The sequence below is a fragment of the Ptychodera flava genome, chromosome 12 (genome assembly GCF_041260155.1).
Source record: "Ptychodera flava strain L36383 chromosome 12, AS_Pfla_20210202, whole genome shotgun sequence".
NCBI classification, from domain to species: domain Eukaryota; kingdom Metazoa; phylum Hemichordata; class Enteropneusta; family Ptychoderidae; genus Ptychodera; species Ptychodera flava.
Genome location: NC_091939.1, coordinates 10,314,117 through 10,328,633, shown reverse-complemented (window position 1 = coordinate 10,328,633; position 14,517 = coordinate 10,314,117). Strand labels below are relative to the sequence as shown.

Genomic DNA, 14,517 nt, shown 5'->3' with positions numbered 1-14,517 from the left:
TTCGGCTGTCAGGTGACCTATCACATGCACAGAAGCAGCTGACTGCATCGATTCTTCCCCCTGGGAAAAGTGTATACAATCAGCGTTGTCACACAAACAGTTTCATCGTCTGAACTTGAGAGATTATTGACTTAACACCTGTTGATGATGATGAGCTGAAGAGGGAATGTGCGCCATCATGACATATACCACGGATCAAACGAATTTTCCTTCAATCCTTGTCTCTGGTTGGTTTTTAAATTCACTATGCAAATGTTTGGTTGTTTAATACGTTAAGTGTCATTGAAGCCTCTTGAATATTACCCAGCGAATGAAAAACAGTCCGTCTTGACAGAAGACTATGGAACGCCAACAGTGACTTCGCTCGATACTTCTGTTTAGTGAACAGACTATGTTATCGCGTGCCATGTACGATCATAGTCCCTGCACATACATAATATGCTGTAACAACATCATTTCATATGTCTGTGTTGCTGTCCAACAACGAAAAGTCAATTGCAAGTTATACAAGACATTATGGCTTCTGTTTTATAGGGCGATCTTATGGAACAAACCTCTTACAATTGCAGAATGATCTCTTACGGTGCATTGAGTTCATAACTACTGTTACAGTAAAAACAATCCAACCAGTTGATTATCCCTGGTCTGGCTGCTGCATCACTGCTAAATACTTTACGCTCTTTTTTTTTCAAACTAGATTGGACACTTTAATCAGTGAACGTTGAGGCGATAATTTAATATCAAATACAGGGAATTGTTTTAAAGTGGTTTCTTAGCAGACGGATGAGTGGCATCAGTCCGCCGCCGCGGTTTGGACTTTTTTCCCTCGGTACATGTAAGATGACACAAAGATGCATTTCTCAGACAGATAAAAACTATCATAGCTGGCTGGCCATGCTAGACCTTACGTCATGGTGCTTTATATTCGTCTTTCACAGTAGCTTCCTGTTCTCCTGGCATCGGTCACCACGCATTAATTTTGTTCTCAACTGTTTACTTCGGTGATTTATTCAACAAAGGGTCGCCATAGCGGACGGCATAAACATATGCATGGTATAAACATATGCATGATATATATATATATATATATATATATATATATATATATATATATATATATATATATATATATATATATATATATATATATATATATATATATATATATATATATAAGAAACTTGGGTTGACACACACTACCACACCTGGTTGTTAGGTTCCAAACGTATTTATAATATTATACCTGAGGTATAATAAATACGTTTGGAACCTAACAACCAGGTGTGATAGTGTGTGTCAACCCAAGTTTCTTCTATCTTCACCCCACTCCACGCTCCACCGGGGATCACCTGAATTCCTACAGTTTCTTATATATATATATATATAATATATATATATATATATATATATATATATATATATATATATATATAATATATTATATATATATATATATATATATACACACACATATACATATATGTGTGTGTGTGTGTGTGTGTGCGTGTATAAATATATATATATATATGTATATGTATTAATATATATAAATATATATTAAAGCGATGTATTCGTTGCTTCGCTACGATAAAGTTTGTATGTGCGATATGTGTGATAGTAAGCGTGCGTGTGTGAGTGCTTCACGAACTCTACAACGTGTGGAGCGGTCTCAGTCGGAAAAATGTAACAACTTAGCCGGCTATTGAACCACTCTTTTTTGGGATTGGAGATTTAGCCGAGCGGTTCTCTCTGTGGCCTCTCCGCTAGGCGACTGATGCCGTATGTTGTGGGTTCGAACCCGATTGAAAACTAGCCGTATATATATATACATATATGTCTGTGTCTGTGTCTGTGTCTGTGCGTCTCTATGTAAGTAGTTTCCGGGCCTCCGAAAATTCGTACAGCCTGTTGTTCATCGTCATCGGTGGAATTTTGGTCAGGATAGCTATTTGGTATCACTTTGAAGACACATTGTTTTAAAAGTGGCAAAAAATGGCCAAAATTAAAGGGACAAAGTAGCTTTTATGAGCTTTTCCCTTGAATTTTCTTTGATATGAAAAATTGTTTGTGTTGTTTGACTTTTTGAAACAGGCTGAAAGACTGGTAAACTCTGCTTGCAGCCAGACAAGATTAAATATTGAGTAAAAAATTGTCATTGGTCCGTACCAAAAAATTCAAGTTCAAAAATTCAAGTGTGCATGCATGACAGAAAATAAGCTGTCACGTGGAGTTTGGACATCATGGGGGCTTTTGTAATGAAATCTTAGTTTGCTGTGCCTTTCCTGTAGATAACGGGTGACAGCTTGCCCTCATATTGTGGCAAGTCGGAATAGGAAAAAACATTTTGTCTAGGTGTCAAAAACGAAATCATCATATATGTTTGCATTCAGCTAAGGGTAATTTTGACACTTTTGCAGTTATATACCGACGTCATTTTGTATACCGAGTGACTTTTTGCAAGTATTCCATGTTTTCTTGATACCTCAAAACGTAAAAACTAGCGACTCTGTCCCTCTAAGATGATTCACAGAGCTGCCTTCTGGTACTGAAAACTTTTCACCGGAAAATCAGTACTAGGTTGTACCTTACTTTCACGTCATCACCAAAGTTCAGATTAAGTTTGCGAAAAATAGTTTGTCTTCGCATAACTTACCGCAACTGCTCCTGGCTAACTTCGACCGTAATGGTGGTGCTACAACCCTTTCTGTATTGAAAGGCAGTGACGTGCGACGATGACCTGTCGCGCCCAGAGAAATCTGAAACATCTGAAATTCGAGTGTCACAATAGGCGCGACACGCATGCCTGAATTACTTGAAATGTACAGTTTTTCTCTTTGTATCGACTGTGGATTTCATTCTCACTCTGACAGAAGATAAATGTGTCTGGTCCGAGAGTATAGATGTCAGGTGATCTGTCACATGGACATCTGATCAGGCGACCACATGTTTCTCGTGCCAAAAAGCTTCGAATGCTATATTTGGGACAGTTAATGCATTTCATAAGGGGGCTATCGGTCTGTAGCAAAAAAATCATGCTCAAAAATTCATAGGGTCATAAGGCGTTATCAGTCATAGCAAGAGTTTACAGATAAAACAATCTGTCCCTTTAAGATGTTTTACAGAGCTGTTTTTTGTATTGAAATCCGTACAATAGGTTGTACCAGGTGCCGCCGACTGAGTTGTTCGTACAAAAAGGTGTTCATGCGCAGTTTTTCAGCGGGCGGGCAAATTTCAAAACTGATCAGCGGGCGGGGAGAAAAAGATCTATATTTACTGTCGGCGGGGAAGAAATTTCATCTTGTTCAGTGGGCGGGGAGATAATTTTTGACAGTGGGTACAGAAAAATACGTAGAGGGAGGAAAGCCGTGGTCGATAGAACTTGAAGCGCCTAACTTTGCGGGAGCAATGTTCGAAAGTATAGCCTACTGCTAGCTGCTCGCACGGGTTTGCGTTGATCTGGGTTGCCCAGTGGGTATCTAGTGAGCAATGGGGCATTTCAGTGGTGGGGAGAGGGCAGTGGGGAGCTTGAATTGTTATGGGGATCGGGAAGACCATAGATACAGGGAGCGGTGGGCATTAAAATTCAGTGGATGGGGATATTTTACGTATATGCCAGTAGAAGGCAGTTACGAACAGCTCTACTTTCCCCTACAAATTTTAGGTCAAGGTCAAAAAATAAGTAAAATTGGTATATCAGCCTTCAAAAAGTAGGTCAACAGAAGACCAACTGTATTCTCAGTGAGAAGAAAATAAAACTGTCACCCTTGATAAACTAGTTTCATCTCAACACAAAATACACCGAGAGATCTTCACAGCGATAAAGAAGTAAAAGGACTGTGGGATGTATAGTGACTAAACCTGAACTCGATAATATAATCGTATTAAGTTTGTTTGTTTGTTTTTCTAAAGCACAGCCGTACTTAGAAAGATAATTTGTCCTGCACGAATGCTCCAAAAGGCCACGTTACTTGTTGTGACGGAGAACAGCCAAGCTGGCAGAATTCAATTGCACTTTACAGAACTACATCAGCACATGACAGGGAACGCTAACGAGGGAAAGAGCAACTTTTATAGGGACAGGATCTGTGAAAAAAAACTGCCGAATAGGTGTGTCGTAGATTAAACCTCTTCGCGGACATGGATACTCAATCCATAAGTTATACAGTTGTTAGTAGTTCTAGAGTCCTTTAGTTCCGTTTTGATTCTAGACTAATTTCAAATCAATTTAAATAATTGTGTGCTACCTTTCAAATACAAAACTCTTAGGCCGTGAGGGGCTTTTGATTTCCTGTATCACCTGTATCACGGCCCCTCTATCACCCGTGCTTGTATGGTTGAGTAAACAATAGTGACATTTTCAGACCTTTGACTGAATCTGCACTTTCTCACGCTTTCCCCTAACCCTCCTCCTCTCGATCTCTTTCTTATCATCAGAGGTGGTATGTCTTACCTACGCTGCGTACTTCTTCCGCTTAACTTCGGCAAAACGTCGACTTTCGGCCAAAAGTACTGACGCGTCCACCATACGTAAGACACCAAAGTACTTTTCACTTCGGGGTCTGTTTTACTGGTGTCACTTATGAACCTGTAAAATGGGCTGGGTTTCAATTTCGGCTGTCAGGTGACCTATCACATGCACAGTTAAGTAGCAGCTGACACCACCGATTCTGCCCTCTGGGAAAAGTGTATACAGGCAGCGTTGTCCCACAAACAGTTTTATAGTATGGACTTGACAGCTTATTGACTTAACACCTGTTGATGAGCTGAAGAGGAAATGTGCGCCATCGTGACATATACCTCTGGTCAAACGAATTTCCTTCAATCCTTGTGTCTGGTTGGTTTTTAAATTCACTATGCAAATGTTTGGTTTTTTTAGTACGTAAAGCGTCATTGAAGCCTCTTGAATATTACCCCAGCGAATGAAAAACGGTCCGTCTTGACAGAAGACTATGGAACGCCAACAGTGACTTCGGTCGATACTTCTGTTAAGTGAACAGACTATGCTATCGCGTGCCATATGCGATCATAGTCCTTGCACATACATACTGCAATATGCTGCAGCAACGTCATTTCATATGTCTGTGTTGCTGTCCAAAGCATAGAAAAGTCAATTGCAAGTCATACAAGACACTATGGCTTCTGTTTTATAGGGCGATCTTATGGAACAAACCTCTTACAATTGCAGAATGATCTCTTACGGTGCATTGAGTTCATAACTACTGTTACAGTAAAAACAATCCAACCAGTTGATTATCCCTGGTCTGGCTGCTGCATCACTGCTAAATACTTTACGCTCTTTTTTTTCAAACTAGATTGGACACTTTAATCAGTGAACGTTGAGGCGATAATTTAATATCAAATACAGGGAATTGTTTTAAAGTGGTTTCTTAGCAGACGGATGAGTGGCATCAGTCCGCCGCGGTTTGGACTTTTTTCCCTCGGTACATGTAAGATGACACAAAGATGCATTTCTCAGACAGATAAAAACTATCATAGCTGGCTGGCCATGCTAGACCTTACGTCATGGTGCTTTATATTCGTCTTTCACAGTAGCTTCCTGTTCTCCTGGCATCGGTCACCACGCATTAATTTTGTTCTCAACTGTTTACTTCGGTGATTTATTCAACAAAGGGTCGCCATAGCGGACGGCATAAACATATGCATGGTATAAACATATGCATGATATATATATATATATATATATATATATATATATATATATATATATATATATATATATATATATATATATATATATATATATATATATATATATATATATATATATATATATATATATATATATATATATATATATATATATATATATATATATATGTTTGTGTCTGTGTCTGTGCGTCTCTATGTAAGTAGTTTCCAGCTCAGGCCTCCGAAAATTCGTACAGCCTGTTGTTCATCGTCATCGGTGGAATTTTGGCCAGGATAGCTATTTGGTATCACTTTGAAGACACATTGTTTTTAAAAGTGACAAAAAATGGCCAAAATTAAGGGACAAAGTAGCTTTTATGAGCTTTTCCCTTGAATTTTCTTTAATATGAAAAGTTGTTTGTGTTGTTTAATTTTTTGAAACAGGCTGAAAGACTGGTAAACTCTGCTTGCAGCCAGACAAGATTAAATATTGAGTAAAAAATTGTCATTGGTCTGTACCAAAAATTCAAGTTCAAAAATTCAAGTGTGCATGCATGACAGAAAATAAATTTTCACGTGGAATTTGGACATCATGGGGGCTTTTGTAATGAAATCTTAGTTTGCTGTGCCTTTCCTGTAGATAAAGGGCGACAGCTTGCCCTCATATTTTGGCAAGTCGGAATAGGAAAAAACATTGTGTCTAGGTGTCAAAAACGAAATAATCATATATGTTTGCATTCAGCTAAGGGTAATTTTGACACTTTTGCAGTTATATACCGACGTCATTTTGTATACCGAGTGACTTTTTGCAAGTATTCCATGTTTTCTTGATACCTCAAAACGTTAAATAGAGCGACTCTGTCCCTTTAAGATGATTCACAGAGCTGCCTTCTGGTACTGAAAACTTTTCACCGGAAAATCAGTACTAGGTTGTACCTTACTTTCACGTCATCACCAAAGTTCAGATTAAGTTTGCGAAAAATAGTTTGTCTTCGCATAACTTACCGCAACTGCTCCTGGCTAACTTCGACCGTAATGGTGGTGCTACAACCCTTTCTGTATTAAGAGGCAGTGATGTGGGACGATGACCTGTCGCGCCCAGAAAAATCTGACACATCTGAAAAGCGAGTGTCACAATAGGCGCGACACGCATGCCTGAGTTACTTGAAATGTACAGTTTTTCTCTTTGTATCGACTGTGGATTTCATTCTCACTCTGACAGAAGATAAATGTGTCTGGTCCGAGAGTATAGAAGTCAGGTGATCTGTCACATGCACATCTGATCAGGCGACCACATGTTTCTCGTGCCAAAAAGCTTCGAATGCTATATTTGGGACAGTTTATGCATTTCATAAGGGGCTTTCGGTCTGTAGCAAAAAATCATGCTCAAAAATTCATAGCGTCATAAGGCGTTATCAGTCATAGCAAGAGCTTACAGATAAAACAATCTGTCCCTTTAAGATATTTTACAGAGGTGTCTTCTTGTATTGAAATCCGTACAATAGGTTGTACCAGGTGCCGCCGACTGAGATGTTCGTACAAAAGGTGTTGGTGCGCAGTTTTTCAGCGGGCGGGCAAATTTCAAAACTGATCAGCGGGCGGGGAGAAAAAATCTATATTTACTGTCGGCGGGGAAGAAATTTCATCTTGTTCAGTGGGCGGGGAGATAATTTTTGACAGTGGGTACAGAAAAATACGTAGAGGGAGGAAAGCCATGGTCGATAGAACTTGAAGCGCCTAACTTTGAGGGGAGCAATGTTCGAAAGTATACGGGTGAGATTAGTGCCAAAACAACTGTGTTATCATTAGGCCTATTTTATTATGTTTACATTATTTCGTTTTGTCATTTTCTTTGCATTTTTATGTTTTTATATCAACATCTTTATTTCGTTTTCTCATTGTGTTTGCATTCTTATTTTGTTATCTTTACATTTTTATTTTATTGTGTTTACATTTTATTTCATTCCTTCATTTTGTTGGCATTTTATTATGTTTACATTTTATTTCATTATTTCATTTTGTTTTCATTTTTATTATATTATGTTTACATTTTTATTTCATTCTTTCATTTTGTTTGCATTTTTATTATATTATGTTTGCATTTTTATTATATTATGTTTGCATTTTTATTTCATTCTTTCATTTTGTTTGCATTATTATTATATTATGTTTTCATCTTTATGTCGTTTTTCTTATTTTGTTTGCATTTTTATTATGATATATTTACATTTCATTTCTAGACATAATGAAATAAAAATGTAAACAAAATGAAAGAATGACATAAAAATGCTAACATAATAAAATAAAAATGCAAACAAAATTAAAAATGACAAAAAATGCAAACATAATGCAACAAAAATGCAAACTAAATGAAAAAACGAAATAAAAATGTTAACATAATGAAAAAAGAATGTCATTTTTTAAACATTATTTTTCTTTTACCCATTTTGCCTGAATTTCTACTTAAAAATGTTTGCATTTCTATTTCGTGCACTCACTTTGCTTTCATTTTTTTTATATTGTGTCGGCATTTTTATTTCGTTCACGCATTTTTAAAGCTTTTTATAGCGTTTTCTCAGTGTTAAAATTTTTATTTGATTGTGTTCACATGTTTATCTATCTCATTATCATAATTTATGTATCTCCCTAGCCTAGCGCCGAAAGTTAGCTTTCCTGTTTGTGTGAAATACTGTTATATGCGTTCGCTATCATTTCAGTTTGTAAGGCAGATTGTGAAATTTGCAGTACTACATGTACTTAAAAGCAAGTCCCTTGATCTTATTTCACGTTTTTGTCAACCAAAGTTTAACCATGGACGTACCACAGCATAAAAATGTACTAAGTTAAAGGGCAAAACACTAGTCGCCGTCATAGCCGCCATGCCAGCTGTTCATGCGCTGGTACTGGGAGACATGCTACTCTCAGTACTCTGAACAGTACCATGACATCTGTGGCGTGTCAGGCGCTTAGTAAGGCCAGCAACTTGCTTTAGACAAGTGCTTTCGGTAGAAGGAACGACGCTAGTAGCAGCAATAATAGTAACCAACAGGCCGTGCTTCGGCTTTTTCTGATATGTTAGCTGTGTAGAGATCTACATGTGGCGCAGGCCTGAAGAAAACGCGGACATTTTGCTGTGAAGAGAAAGGGTCGCACGGGCGGCGAATTTTCTCTTATCCCATGGAGATGGATACGATGCTATCTACGCTAGGGAAATGGTCGACGGTGTGTATTTTCGACTTGAAAACGACAGTTTATTCATAGACAGTAGTCTGGCGTCCCCTTGTCTGTGGTCACATTGAGCGAGATCATCATGGCAACGTGCAAGATGGCGGCGCGGCGGGTATGAAGGAAAGATTCGTTCAGCTTTTATAAACCGTTGTTTTTCAGTATACATGTACACTGTCGACAATGTCGTTAGCATAGATGGCATCGCTGATGACCAGGCAGCTAGACTATGGTGACATTTCCATGAGGTAAAGGGAAGACTCGGCGACCGTTTCTGGGCACAGTCGATCTGTGCAAAATTTCCGCGTTTTCTACGGATGGAATTGTAGTCCTACCGGCCACCGCTACAACACAACCAACGCCGTGACGACATAAAACTGGCGCACGGTCCGTGGGCTGCAATTATTGCAACTACATCTAATCTAAACCAACAACAATAATGCGGCTGTTGAGGACACAAGTAACCAGGGACGAACTGAATAGGTATTTTCGCTCAGAGTCGTACTCATCATCAAGTGCAAGACAAACTGTCATCACATCATGCCTACGGAGTCGTCCAACTTTACATCACACTTTGACAAGATATACGGTTCCTAAAAGTTCTACTCACGAGAGAAAGGCGAGAAAAGTTACACATGCCGGTAAATGAAATGGGTTTTAGGGTGTTGAGTTTTTGAACATTGCATATCCCACAATCGAAAATGCAGGAGGTGTAGAAATTTGCCGAACATTTCGAGGTTCTAAAACAACACTACCTTAGTCTCGAAGCTGGTTTGGCGAAGTTCAATTTAGGGATCCTTCAGTAATTAAAGGGGGCGGGGGAAGCGGGCGAGGGTCACTTTTTAGAAAACAGTTCAAGGGGGAGGGTCACTTTTTATAAACCTATCTTGGGGGGAGGGTCACTTTTGACAGAAGCTGATTTTATGGCCAAAACTTTGATTGTCCGTTTGATATTAAATCCTGAATAGGAAATCACAAACAAAATCCGTAGGCTACACATTATCCACAAGTCTCATAAGCACAGAAGATGCAGTGGTATCCTACATTTAACACCTTGAACAGTTAAAACTGATAAAAGACAAGCGACAAAAACATGCAACAGGTGGAAAAGTGTCTATGTACATAAATGCAAAGATATTGCCTGTTTTATATTGGAGAATTTGTGCATAGTTCTCTCATAGACTACCCATAGACAGTAAATCAACTTTTCTGTGAAATTCCAAAATCAATTTCTTGCACAACCATGGACGCATAACCACTCTAGTTTAATCAAAAACATTAATATAAATAATCAAGCGCACATACATGCACAGATTTACCTAGTTTTGTATTGGAAAAAAAATTCATACTTTCATCATAGACCGCCATGCAAAGTGAAATCAACATTTTGGTGAAATTCTAAAATCAAATTTTTTAAACAACCATAGACTTGTAACCACTCTTGTCTAATCAAGATCATTAATATCAATAATCAAGAGTACAAAAATGCAAAGATTTGCCTATTTTTGTATTGGAAAAAACTATTCATAGTTTCATCACCATGAATAGTGAACTAGCTGTGGAAGCGCAGCTATCTGTTGGCGGGGATCGCTATGCGGGTCAAAGGTCAACCCGGGTTGACCTTTGACCCGCATAGCGATCCCCGCTACCCCGCCAACAGATTGCTGCGTTTCCACAGCTAATAGTGAACCAACTTTTTAGATGAAATTCAGAAATCAATTTCTTGCACAGGAATGCACATTTTACTTCCCAATTCAAGCACAGTACATTTAAATACATTATCAAACATATATAATATACAGATATAGCATGTTTGTGGGGAAAATTGTCAATAGTTTGCTAGGCGACTGATGCCGTATGTTGTGGGTTCGAACCCGATTGAAAACTAGCCATATTTTCTATCCTGGGTTGATAGCTCTGCTGGTGGACAGAATTGTCCCCGAGGTTATCGTTCTCCCAGTTAACGCGATGAAATTCGTTTCTTCGCCTCGATAAAGTTTGTATGTGCGATGAGTGATAGTGAGCATGCGTGAGTGAGTGCTTCACGAACTCTACAACGTGTGGAGCGGTCTCAGTCAGAAAAATGTAACAACTTAGCCGGCTATTGAACCACTCTTTTTAGAGTGGGGATTTAGCCAAGCGGTTCTCTCTGTGGCCTCTCCGCTAGGCGACTGATGCCGTATGTTGTGGGTTCAAACCCGATTGAAAACTAGCCGTATTTGCCTGATAGACTCCATGTATTATGATTGATATTTTTGAGTGAAGCACTAAATCAGCCACATCTTGCCTTCTTATAGTTGCACTAAAAATGGTGACCCTCCCTCAAATGTATGAAATACCATATCTATTCATAAATTCTTGCGTGATAAATTGCGACTGTCCCTCCAAAATAACAAGCCCTCCCCTCTATAATTTGTCCCTAACATAACAATTGAACCAACTGTTATGTATTATGTAAATTAGCTGATACTGTTTTAGTTATTCCTGGGGAGAATACCACAGTGGTGGGGGGGGGGGGAGGGTCAAGTTTTAGAATGTTGGACAAGGGGGAGGGTCACATTTTAGACAGGAGGATAGGGGAGGGTCACATTTTATGGTACAGGTGTGTGCGAAATTCCCCCGGACCATCCCCCTGTAATTACTGAAGGCTCCCTTAGCTGACACTAAGGAAAAGTCAATTCAAGTTGGAGTACAATAAGTTCATTTTGACAAGCACCTAAGCTATCATACATATATTCCAACTAACAAACTTGGGATGCTGATTGAAGGAAATCAGCAATTTCTAGTACTAGTTCCTAAGCCGGTGTCAAACTATTGGACCAGCCATTTTGTTAAAAGGATTGTGGGATAGTTCTACGAATTAAAAATGTTAACATAATGAAATAAAAATTCAAAACAAAAAGAAATAAATAAAAATGTAAACATAATATAATAAAAAAGCAAACAAAATGAAAGAATGAAATAAAAATGTAAACTTAATATATAATAAAAATGCAAAAAAATGAAAGAATGAAATAAAAATGCAAACATAATATAATAAAGATGCAAACATAATGAAAGAATGAAATAAAAATGCAAACATAATGAAAGAATGAAATAAAATGCAAACATAATGTAATCTAAATTCAAACAATGAAAGAATGAAATAAAAATGCAAACATAATATAATAAAAATGCAAACAAAATGAAAGAATGAAATAAAAATGCAAACATAATATAATAAAAATGCAAACATAATGAAAGAATGAAATAAAAATGCAAACATAATATGATAAAAATGCAAACAAAATGAAAGAATGAAATAAAAATGCAAACATAATATAATAAAAATGCAAACAAAATGAAAGAATGAAATAAAAATGCAAACATAATATAATAAAAATGCAAACAAAATGAAGAATGAAATAAAAATGCAAACATATAATAATAAAATGCAAACATAATATAATAAAAATGCAAACTAAATGAGAATGAAATAAAAATGCAAACATAATATAATAAAAATGCAAACATAATGAAAGAATGAAATAAAAATGTAAGCATAATATTAAAAAAATGATAATATAATAAAAGTACAAACAAAATGAGAATGAAATAAAAATGCAAACATGATATAATAAAATGCAAACATAATGAAAGAATGAAATAAAAATGTAAACAATATTATAAAAATGAAAACAAAATGAAATAATGAAATAAAATGTAAACGTAATATAATAAAATACAAACATAATATAATAAAAATGAAAACATAATGAAAGAATGAAATAAAAATGTAAACATAATAAAAAAAATGAAAACATAATAAAAATGCAAACAAAATGAGAGAATGAAATAAAAATGCAAACATAATATGAAAAATGCAAACATAATGAAAGAATGAAATAAAAATGTAAACATAATGAAATAATAATGCAAACATAATAAACCTAAAATGCAAACAATGAGAAAACGAAATAATGTAAACATAATAAAATAATGATAACACAGTTGTTTTGGCACTAATCTCACCCATATTATGATAGCCTACTGCTAGCTGCTCGCACTGGTTTGCGTTGATCTGGTTGCCCAGTGGCATCTAGTGAGCAATGGGGCATTTCAGTGGTGGGGGAGGGCAGTGGGGAGCTTGAATTGTTATGGGGAGCGGGCAGACCATAGATACTGGGGGTGGTGGGCATCAAAATTCCATTGGGATATTTTACGTACATGCCAGTGGAAGGCAGTTACGAACAGTGTCAAAAAATAAGTAAATTGGTATATCAGCCTTCAAAACATGTTTGTGATGATTTTGCGAAATTGATAAAATTTACCAGTTGGCGGCACCTGCTTATCGTACGTTATCAGCAAAGTTCGGATTATGTTTGCTGCGAAAAATAGCTTTTTTCTGCAGATAACTTACCGCAACTGTTCCTCGCTCAGTTTGACCGTAATGGCGATGCTACAACCTTGCTTGTTGTTGGTTGTAGAGATGTGCAACATGACAATGACCTGTCGCGCCCGGAGAAAATCTGGTATGTGAGTGTCACAATAGACGGGACGACACGCATGCCCGAGTTACTTGAAATGTAGTCTTTCTGTTTTTCTATATCGACTGTGAATATCATTGTCAATTTTGTCACTCTGACCATTGATGTACAAACAATAGACTCATTTGTGTACTCTGACAGAAGATAAATGGATCCGGTCCGAGAGAAGCTGTCAGGTGACCTGTCACATTGGCATTAGGTGACCACGCGTTTCTCGTGCCAATCAAGTGAAAAGCTTCGAATGCTATTAGTTTTGCGACAGTTTATGCATTTCTTGCGGGGGCTGTAGGTTTAAAAATTATATAGACTATATCACAGACAGTTAGAGGCCAAATACCTTGACAAGACATTCAAACTCCACCCGTACACGGCAAAGACCCGGACTGAAATAGATCCTAGAGAAATACCTAAATTTTAAGTAATAAAGTAGAGAGACGGAAAGAATTGGCAAATGAAAAGACAATACAACGTGGTAAAAGGATTTGAATTTTGGTGTTTGAAAAATGTATTTGAAATGTGCTTTCAACAGTACAGTATTACGGCTGCATATATTTTCATTTGTCGTGATGAGAGAAACAGGAGTTGCACATCTCTGAACAACAGACGGCCTGTGAAGTCCGATCGTAGTAAAATATAGGTCGATCAGGAACTTTTTATTGAGGTAGTATGCGCGTCGAAAGTGAAAGACTTAAAATTTTGCTCAAAACTTCAACCGTTCTCTTTCAAAATCAAAAATAAAAATCAGGGGTCACCGTGCAAATTCTCGTACTAGAGAAACAAATTATCCAAGATTTACCGAGATTTGAAATTTAAAATGGCCGTCACCCCTGTAATAACTCTACGGAGAAAAAATAATCTTTTGGATTCTCAAAAAAATAAGCCGCTTAAATGTTTTCTTCCTCCAAGAGCTTCAAAATGACCCCCACAAGTGGTAGATCAGAAAAGAATTGTAAAAGTTTGAGAGTCCGAATATTTGTCCCGAGGCGGATCTTACAAGTAGAAACGTGAAGTGTCAGTCATCTCCGTACCATAGACATTGTACACTATCGATTCCTTTTCTTCAGGAGGTACATGTCAGGTGACTATTGCCATTTTCCCATTTCCCCTAAGGCATAGA

At 37.3% G+C, this 14,517-nt stretch overlaps 1 protein-coding gene across 2 annotated transcripts in view; it reads right to left on the bottom strand.

Moving 5' to 3' along the window:
- LOC139144948 (uncharacterized) overlaps positions 1 to 14,517 on the bottom strand; it is a 62,066-nt gene that overhangs the window by 23,640 nt on the left and 23,909 nt on the right. Inside the window, exon 1 of one of the 2 annotated variants that reach the window (XM_070715783.1) lies at positions 4,451 to 4,578. The exons of the other annotated variant lie outside the window; for it this stretch is intronic. The gene's annotated coding sequence lies outside the window, so the exon portion shown is untranslated. Of the gene's footprint in view, positions 1 to 4,450; positions 4,579 to 14,517 lie in introns of those variants that run through there. 2 annotated transcript variants of the gene reach the window in all.